This window comes from Lampetra planeri, chromosome 22 (genome assembly GCF_965212315.1).
Source record: "Lampetra planeri chromosome 22, kcLamPlan1.2.h2, whole genome shotgun sequence".
Lineage (NCBI taxonomy): Eukaryota > Metazoa > Chordata > Hyperoartia > Petromyzontiformes > Petromyzontidae > Lampetra > Lampetra planeri.
Genome location: NC_136128.1, coordinates 11815958 through 11824506, shown reverse-complemented (window position 1 = coordinate 11824506; position 8549 = coordinate 11815958).

Here is an 8549-nt window from a genome sequence, read left to right as displayed (position 1 = left end):
ATGTACACGGGAGGTAACCATTTATCATGGCACATTGAGGGCCTCCCCAATCCGTGGGAGTATTTTGACCATACTTCACCATTCTGCTAAGTGCGGGTTGAAGGGCGAGAGAGGGGGGGGGGGCGCATAGAGTACAGGACACAACAATTGATGTTGCTGTACTGCACATCGCCTAGTCACGCAAGTCCCCATGCACAGCGATTATCCTGGCTGGAACCTTTCAGACTTTCCAACATCTGGGCGCATTTCGGTAAATTGGCGTAAAGCCACCGGACACGATTTCCCAGTTGAAATGCGCACTAGAGGTCGCTGCACGGCCACAAGTGAAATCGTTGGCACGGTTTAAAAAAAAACTGCGCAGTAGCAGACGCAAACAAGGCCGGGGTCAATCAACTCTCTTTGGGATTTGACCCAGTTACAACTATGAATGCCACCACGGTGCCATGCCACTCACCAGAAACCAAACAGCCCCATGTGTAATAGATTGTGCTCTACCGTAGTCATATATAAGATGTGTCCATTAAACAATCTGTATGCGAGCGTAACACAATTCGGGGTCACGCCACCTACAAAAATGAAACCTTGAGAGATGTTCATGTTCTCTCCAGATTTCCGTCTTGTCGAACTTCAAGCCGTCTTCCGATACTGGCCACCGTCTTCCCCGCCAGTGCCACGGTGGAGAAGTCCGGTCACACAATGCTGACGACCGACTCGGGGCGGGGAGGCTGTGGTGCCACAGCGACGGGGCCGCTCGGCCGAGCCAGGAAGCCGCCCGGCTTCCACCGCCGCACTGCCCCCCATCACCTCCCCCACATAAACACGCACCCGCACCCACGTAGGGCCTCGTGGTCGGGTCACCTACCCTGAGTTTTCACCCGAGGGCCCCCTAGGGGGGTTACCCCACGGTTTCTCAGGGCCAGGGAATTGGACAGGACCCTTCCCAGGCCAAGTAACACTGCGGCGCCGTGGGCGGATTTGAGATCGCACGACCACGGCGAGCTCAGAGAGCCCCGCAGTTAGAAACGCATACAAACACAAACACGGGTCAGCAAGGCAGATAGCTGGGATCAGGACCCGGGACGACTGATTGGTCGAAAGTTCAAAGGCCGGCGGGATCGCAAAAGAGCGGGAAATCCTAGGCTCAGGATTGGTCGAGAGACCAAGGCGGTCGGGACGGGGGCGCCTAGCCTTTGATGTGAATAGTTTAAAAGAAAACGCAGGGGCAGTAGGGAACTCTCTTCTTCTGGAGTTTGGACACGGGGTCAGCGACGAAGGAGTCATCGGGCGAGCCGCTAGATTGTCTGCAGGACGATCTGAGCGCCGCAAGGTCACCAAGGACTACAGACGGTATCGTGTTGCGCGCCTTACAACACCTCAGAGCGGAGGGTAGGATCCGTAGGAGAGGGTTAGTTCGGGGTAAGGACGAGTAGGAAAGCGGTTTAGCAGAGAGCGCAGCATAGAATAGGGCTACACGGCACCAGAGTGTGGGTTAGAAGCGCCTTGCTGTCCCGCACACACACACGGGTGGCTCGGTTGGTTAGCAAGGGCTAATAAAATCTCGAGCGTAGTAACAAAACCGTGTTGTTGGGTGTTTTTGGAACGTGGTATTAGCGTGCACTGCATTCGCGAGTGTGTGGTCGTATGCATAAAGGCCGTGGTCTCTGTACGATTGTGCGGGTACGGGGGTGTGTGCGTTAACGCCCGGGGAGAGCACTTTTGTGTGTCGGCGTGTGCCCCGCTTGCGTGTGCTCGTTACTTGCGTAAAGTGCGGCGCGGTGGTGGACCCCTGACCCCCGACCCCACGGCTCGAGCGCGTAATCGGCTGCGCATTGTTGTACGGTTTGTCTCGCGCGCACGGCGGCGGCGGCTTGAGTCGTTGTGTCGGCGTGTGCCCCGCTTGCGTGTGCTCGTTACTTGCGTAAGTTCACGACGTGTGTAACACAGGTGCGCGATCCTAACGTGAGTGGTCAGTGTTGGGTGAGTGCCGTGCAGAGCTGTGTGTGGGTGTGCGCGTACGTGGTTAACTATGCCTGCTACGCGGACCCGCGGTGGAGGGGAATCCTCGGGTGACGGCTCCCACACCATGGGTGAGGAGCTTAGCGGCGGTTCGCTTAGCAGCGGGGGGGCGATTGATGATGTTAGCCCGGCCGTTAGTATTATCGAGGGAGGGATCTCGGGGGCTAGCGACCCCCACAAATTGGTGTCAGAAGCGGTACGGACCCCCGCGTTACCTCACGCTAAAATAAGACTAATATTTACCGGCAGGGGGGCCCCTTCGTGGAAGGCATTCGCCCGCAATCTCTTAGGGGCTAAGGAAATTAATGGATGGACGGACGTGCAGGCAGTACGTCAACTTAATATGAATCTTGATGGGCGGGCAGCCGATTTTGTAGAAGCGTTACCCGCGAGCGCACAGACACAGCTAGAGGAGCTGATGCGCCGACTCGATCAGCGTTTTGGCACGCGTGACGAGGAGGAAGCAAAATCGGCCTTAGAGGCGCGCCGTCGCCAACCTGGCGAAGATCTCCGTGATTACGCCGAGGATGTGCGCGAGTTAACAAAGATCGCACGCCCGGGGTACGCAACGGAGGTTATTGAGGAACTGGCTGCCGAGAAAATCCAGCGGTACCTGTCTCGCACGGCGTGGTGGCAGCCAGACCTGAGCTGCCCACGTCTTCCCTTTAACACCCTTGTCGAGCGCGCACGTAAGTGTGAAAGAATTCACAGCGAACGCGCGCAGCTCCGGGGGCTGGGACGAGAGCGCGCCATTGCGAGCCTGCTCTCGGAAGACGAGGAGGAGGAACAGGAGCTCGCGAGGACGGTAAGGGGCCGGGAAAGAGAGCCTCCAGTGTCCCGCGAGACAACCCCGGGATGGGTTGCCGGTATACAAACGGGTATAAAGGATGTCTCCGGCCAGGTAACCCAGATAGACAACAAGGTAAACCAAGTAGGTGAGGAAACGAATAAAAATATGGCCAAACTGCAATCCTCCGTTGAGACCATCCGATCCGAAATGGGGGACCTACGCGCCACGGTGGGAGGGTTATCTGGGAGGGTAGCCCGACTAGAGGCGGAGGGTGGACAGCGGCGTAATGGGGGGGGAGGGAGTGGGCAGGGGGCCCACTACGGAGCCGCCCCCCCTCCCCGGGCATGTTATATGTGTGATCGCCGAGGGCATCTGGTGAGAGACTGTCCTGAAATCACCCGAGCTAGGCAGGCGCGGGGGTTAAACTCCAACGCCTCCTAGTGAGCGGACCAACTAGGGGTGCAATCGACGCGGTCCCGATACAAATAGACGGTAATGAGAATAATGGCGAGCGAGTGATCCATAAACAGGTTACAACAACAACACCCAAGGGCGCGGGGACCTCGGGCGATTGGCTGCGGGAGCTGGTGGCAGGGATAACGGGAGCCACGTCGCTGGTGGAAGGCCAGGTGAACGGGCAGCGCACCCGGATCCTGCTGGACACGGGCGCCGTGGCCTCTCTCATGAGCGCCGCGCACTGCAGCATGCTCGGGGTGGACGTGGGCTGCCTGCAGGCCCCGGATCGCGCGCTGCACACGGCAAGCGGAGCCGGGATGGGGTTGCTGGGGAAGGTCTCCCTCGAGGTCCGTCTAGGAAACCAGGTGTGCACACAGGAATTCTACGTTTCGAGTGTGTTGTGCCACGAGTGCATTGCAGGAACGGACCTCCTGGAAAAGTTGGGACTTAACGTACAGCCCCGGCAACGATGCGCTACGGTGGAGGGCAGCGGGGAGCGGATTCCGTTCCTAGGACAGGAGCCGAATCGCCCACGCTTCACACCCGTGGCCGCTACGCTGGTGTCGGCCGTCACCATCGGGCCTCTCGCCGAGATGCTGGTGCCAGTGGCAACCCTCTCCACCGACCCAACCCACCGACCATCGGGCGAGGTAATGCTGACTCCTCACCCAGAGTTGGCATCGCGATACGGGGTGGTAGGGTCAGCCACACTGGTAAACGCAGATGGGGGCCGGCTGTTTATACGTGTGTTTAACCCACACAGTACCCCGGCAATGATACGACGACGCACCCCGGTAGCCACCGTACACCCCCTGCACGCTCGCCACTCGAACGACTCGGTGTTCGCACTCTGGGCGGAGGACCCTGGCCGCCCCGAGGACAGCCAGGATCTGGCCTGGCGGGTCGGCCCGACCCCCCGAGCCGAGATTGTTCCCCTGCAGGATGCGTTACATGTGCCTTGGGCAGCCTTACCTAAGGGGGAGGCCGATCAGCTGCGCGGGTTATTGCGGGAGTACGCCGACGTGTTCAGTGAGCACGATTCGGACGTGGGCCGGACCGACCTGGTCAAACACCAAATTGACACAGGTGCAGCCCGACCCATCAAACTCCCCGCATACCGAGTGGGCGCGCCTGAACGGACCCAGATCAAAGAGGCAGTCACGGATATGCTACGCGATAACATAATCCAGCCCTCCGCGAGCCCTTGGTCTGCCCCGGTGGTACTGGTAACGAAAAAGGACGGATCGACTCGGTTCTGCGTTGATTACCGAAAATTGAACGCAGTCACCCTCGGCGACGCTTTTCCCATCCCACGCATCGACGACACCTTCGACAGTCTCGCAGGAGCGCGGTATTTTTCCACCCTCGATCTGGCGTCCGGTTACTGGCAGGTGGAGATGACGGAGGAGGATCGGCCAAAAACAGCATTCACCACCCCGATGGGCCTGTTTGAGTTTCGAGTGTTGCCGTTCGGACTCACTAACGCGCCCGCGACGTTCCAGCGGTTGATGGAGTTGGTGATGCGGGGCTTGCAGTGGGAACAGTGCCTGATTTACCTGGACGACGTAATAGTGTTCAGTAGGTCGCTGTCCGAACACTGGTCCAGGCTGCGGGAAGTATTCCAGCGACTGCGAGCAGCCCATCTCAAGCTCAAGCCACGTAAGTGTTACATTGCGCAACGCGAGGTGGGGTACCTCGGACACCGAGTCAGCGAGGCAGGGGTGAGCACCGATCCCGAGAAGGTGCGTGCCGTAGTGGATTGGCCGCGGCCGAGGAACCTGACGGAGATCAGGTCATTCTTGGGACTCGCCACTTATTACCGTCGATTTGTAAAGGGATTCAGTGAGATTGCACGCCCCCTCACCCAACTCACCTCCCCTAAGAACCCCTATCAGTGGTCGGAGGCCTGCCAGACGGCTTTCACCACACTCAAAGACCACCTCACCCACACCCCCACCTTGGCTTTCCCAGATTTCACCACCGATTTTATTTTGGACACTGACGCCTGCAGCAGTGGGCTGGGCGCGGTGCTGTCGCAAGTGCAGGGTGGGACGGAGCGGGTCATCGCATACGCCAGTCGGACCCTGAGCGGGGCCGAACTGAACTATTGTGTAACCCGTCAGGAACTGTATGCTGTAATTTTCGCGTGTAAACAGTTCCGACCGTACTTGTACGGCAGGAAATGTCGTGTGCGCACCGATCATTATGCACTGCAGTTCCTCCTTACATTCAAGGAACCGCGGGGGCAGATGGCTCGATGGCTGGCGCAGCTGCAGGAGTACAACCTGCAGATCGAGTACCGAGCGGGGCGAACACACGCGAACGCGGACGCCTTGTCAAGACGGCCCGCGGTGCGCGCTGAGACGAGGGAGGGAGACGCCTGCCCGTGCTTCACGGGGGGACGCTGCCGCCAGGCAGCAGAACCCAAGGAGCGCGCGGAAACTAAACTCCCCCCCCCGAGAGAGAGTGCAGTGTGCGCCGCAGGAACCCCTGCAGAAGGAGCCCGGGGACAGACGGATCATCCCACCCCAACCGGGCGGATCCAAGAGGATGTCGGCTGCGCCTTCCCGGGCTTGGACGACGAGCAGCTGCGACAAACCCAGCAGCGGGATCCGGATCTGGCGGCGGTGGAGGCGGCACTGCGAGAGAGGAAGGATGCACTACCAGGGCCCTGGAGCGGTTTGTATGCCCGGTTGTGTGTAGAAAACGGGGTGGTGAGGGAACTGGCCGACGCTGGGCAGCCGGGGTGCATCTGCGTTCCCGCCCATGTGCGGCCCCAACTACTACGACTGGTACACGACCACCCGCTCGGGGGCCATGATGGGGAACGGCGCACCCGGGAGACTCTGCGTCGCCAGTATCTCTGGCCTAAATTAGCGCAAGATGTGGCCGCCTGGGTGCAGGGCTGCCGGGCCTGTCAGCAGTGTGGGCAAAAGCCGGCGAGGTACCAGGTACCCCTGAGGCCGTTCCGAGTCAGTCGGACGAATCAGTTGGTCGGAATCGACCTGCAGGGGCCCTTTCCACGATCCCACCGGGGCAACCGATATATTCTTGTAGCGGTGGAGTACTTCACCCGCTACCCCGTGGCGGTGGCTATCCCAGATAAAACAGCCCTCGTAGTGGCCCGGGCCTTCGTGGAAAACTACGTACTTAAGTGCGGGATCCCCGAACGAGTCATTACCGACCAGGGTAGTGAATTCGAGGCCGAACTATTCCAGGCGCTGTGCCGAGAGTTCGGGATCCAGAAGGACCGAACCACGGCATATCACCCCCAGGCGAACGGGATGGTAGAGAGGATGAACCAGACTCTGGCCGGGAAGCTTAAACGCATGGCGGCCGCGAATCAACAGGACTGGGACGAACACCTCCCCTATGCCCTGTTCGCCTACACCACCGCCGTTCACACATCTACAGGACAGACCCCGTTCCTAATGATGTTTGGTCGCGAGTCTCGCCTGCCCGCAGATCTGCTGTTCGGTGTCCCTCCGCCGCAACGGGAGGAAGGGAGCCACCCCATGGAGCACTTGCTGGAGACCCTGCGAGAGGCCAGGGGCCGAGCCTACCCGCACGGAGAGGCCGCGCACCAGCGGCAAGAGCAGGGCGCCCGACCCCGTATGGAGCCCCCCTTCTACACTGCGGGCTCCGAGGTGTGGCTGTACACTCCCCGCGTCGGTGCCGGACAGGTGGGGAAGCTGACCACCTACTGGCGAGGACCCTGGATTGTGAGACGGCAGATCTCACCATGGACGGTGCTGATTCAGGGAGGAGAGAGGGGCCGGGAGATGGTGGTCAACATCCGCCGACTGAAGCCGTGGCGAGCAGCCCCCGAGGGGGGGAGCCCCGCCATCCAAGTACCCCGAAACCCCGGGGTCCCCCCACCCCCCGTGCCCGGGGGCCTCGCGCAGTATATGGGCCCCACGGAGCCCCGGGCTCCGAGGGGCCCCGGGCGGGGCCGGGGGCGACGAGGACGGCGACCCTTAAACCCCACCGCCTCTGAGTTTGTCCCGCAGCCCGCAGGTGCCGGAGACCGAGGGGAGCCGTTGGAATGGAGGAGGAGACCACCGCCGGAGCCCCAGGAGACGGAGCCGCCACCCCCGAGGCCAGCCACAAGGGCCGGGCGAATCCCGCGGACCCCGCGGCGATACCTCGTGGGGGCAACCCAGGCGAGGTGCTCCAGTCAACCCGGGACGGGGACTGGCACCCCGGGGGGCTATGTGGTGCCACAGCGACGGGGCCGCTCGGCCGAGCCAGGAAGCCGCCCGGCTTCCACCGCCGCACTGCCCCCCATCACCTCCCCCACATAAACACGCACCCGCACCCACGTAGGGCCTCGTGGTCGGGTCACCTACCCTGAGTTTTCACCCGAGGGCCCCCTAGGGGGGTTACCCCACGGTTTCTCAGGGCCAGGGAATTGGACAGGACCCTTCCCAGGCCAAGTAACACTGCGGCGCCGTGGGCGGATTTGAGATCGCACGACCACGGCGAGCTCAGAGAGCCCCGCAGTTAGAAACGCATACAAACACAAACACGGGTCAGCAAGGCAGATAGCTGGGATCAGGACCCGGGACGACTGATTGGTCGAAAGTTCAAAGGCCGGCGGGATCGCAAAAGAGCGGGAAATCCTAGGCTCAGGATTGGTCGAGAGACCAAGGCGGTCGGGACGGGGGCGCCTAGCCTTTGATGTGAATAGTTTAAAAGAAAACGCAGGGGCAGTAGGGAACTCTCTTCTTCTGGAGTTTGGACACGGGGTCAGCGACGAAGGAGTCATCGGGCGAGCCGCTAGATTGTCTGCAGGACGATCTGAGCGCCGCAAGGTCACCAAGGACTACAGACGGTATCGTGTTGCGCGCCTTACAACACCTCAGAGCGGAGGGTAGGATCCGTAGGAGAGGGTTAGTTCGGGGTAAGGACGAGTAGGAAAGCGGTTTAGCAGAGAGCGCAGCATAGAATAGGGCTACACGGCACCAGAGTGTGGGTTAGAAGCGCCTTGCTGTCCCGCACACACACACGGGTGGCTCGGTTGGTTAGCAAGGGCTAATAAAATCTCGAGCGTAGTAACAAAACCGTGTTGTTGGGTGTTTTTGGAACGTGGTATTAGCGTGCACTGCATTCGCGAGTGTGTGGTCGTATGCATAAAGGCCGTGGTCTCTGTACGATTGTGCGGGTACGGGGGTGTGTGCGTTAACGCCCGGGGAGAGCACTTTTGTGTGTCGGCGTGTGCCCCGCTTGCGTGTGCTCGTTACTTGCGTAAAGTGCGGCGCGGTGGTGGACCCCTGACCCCCGACCC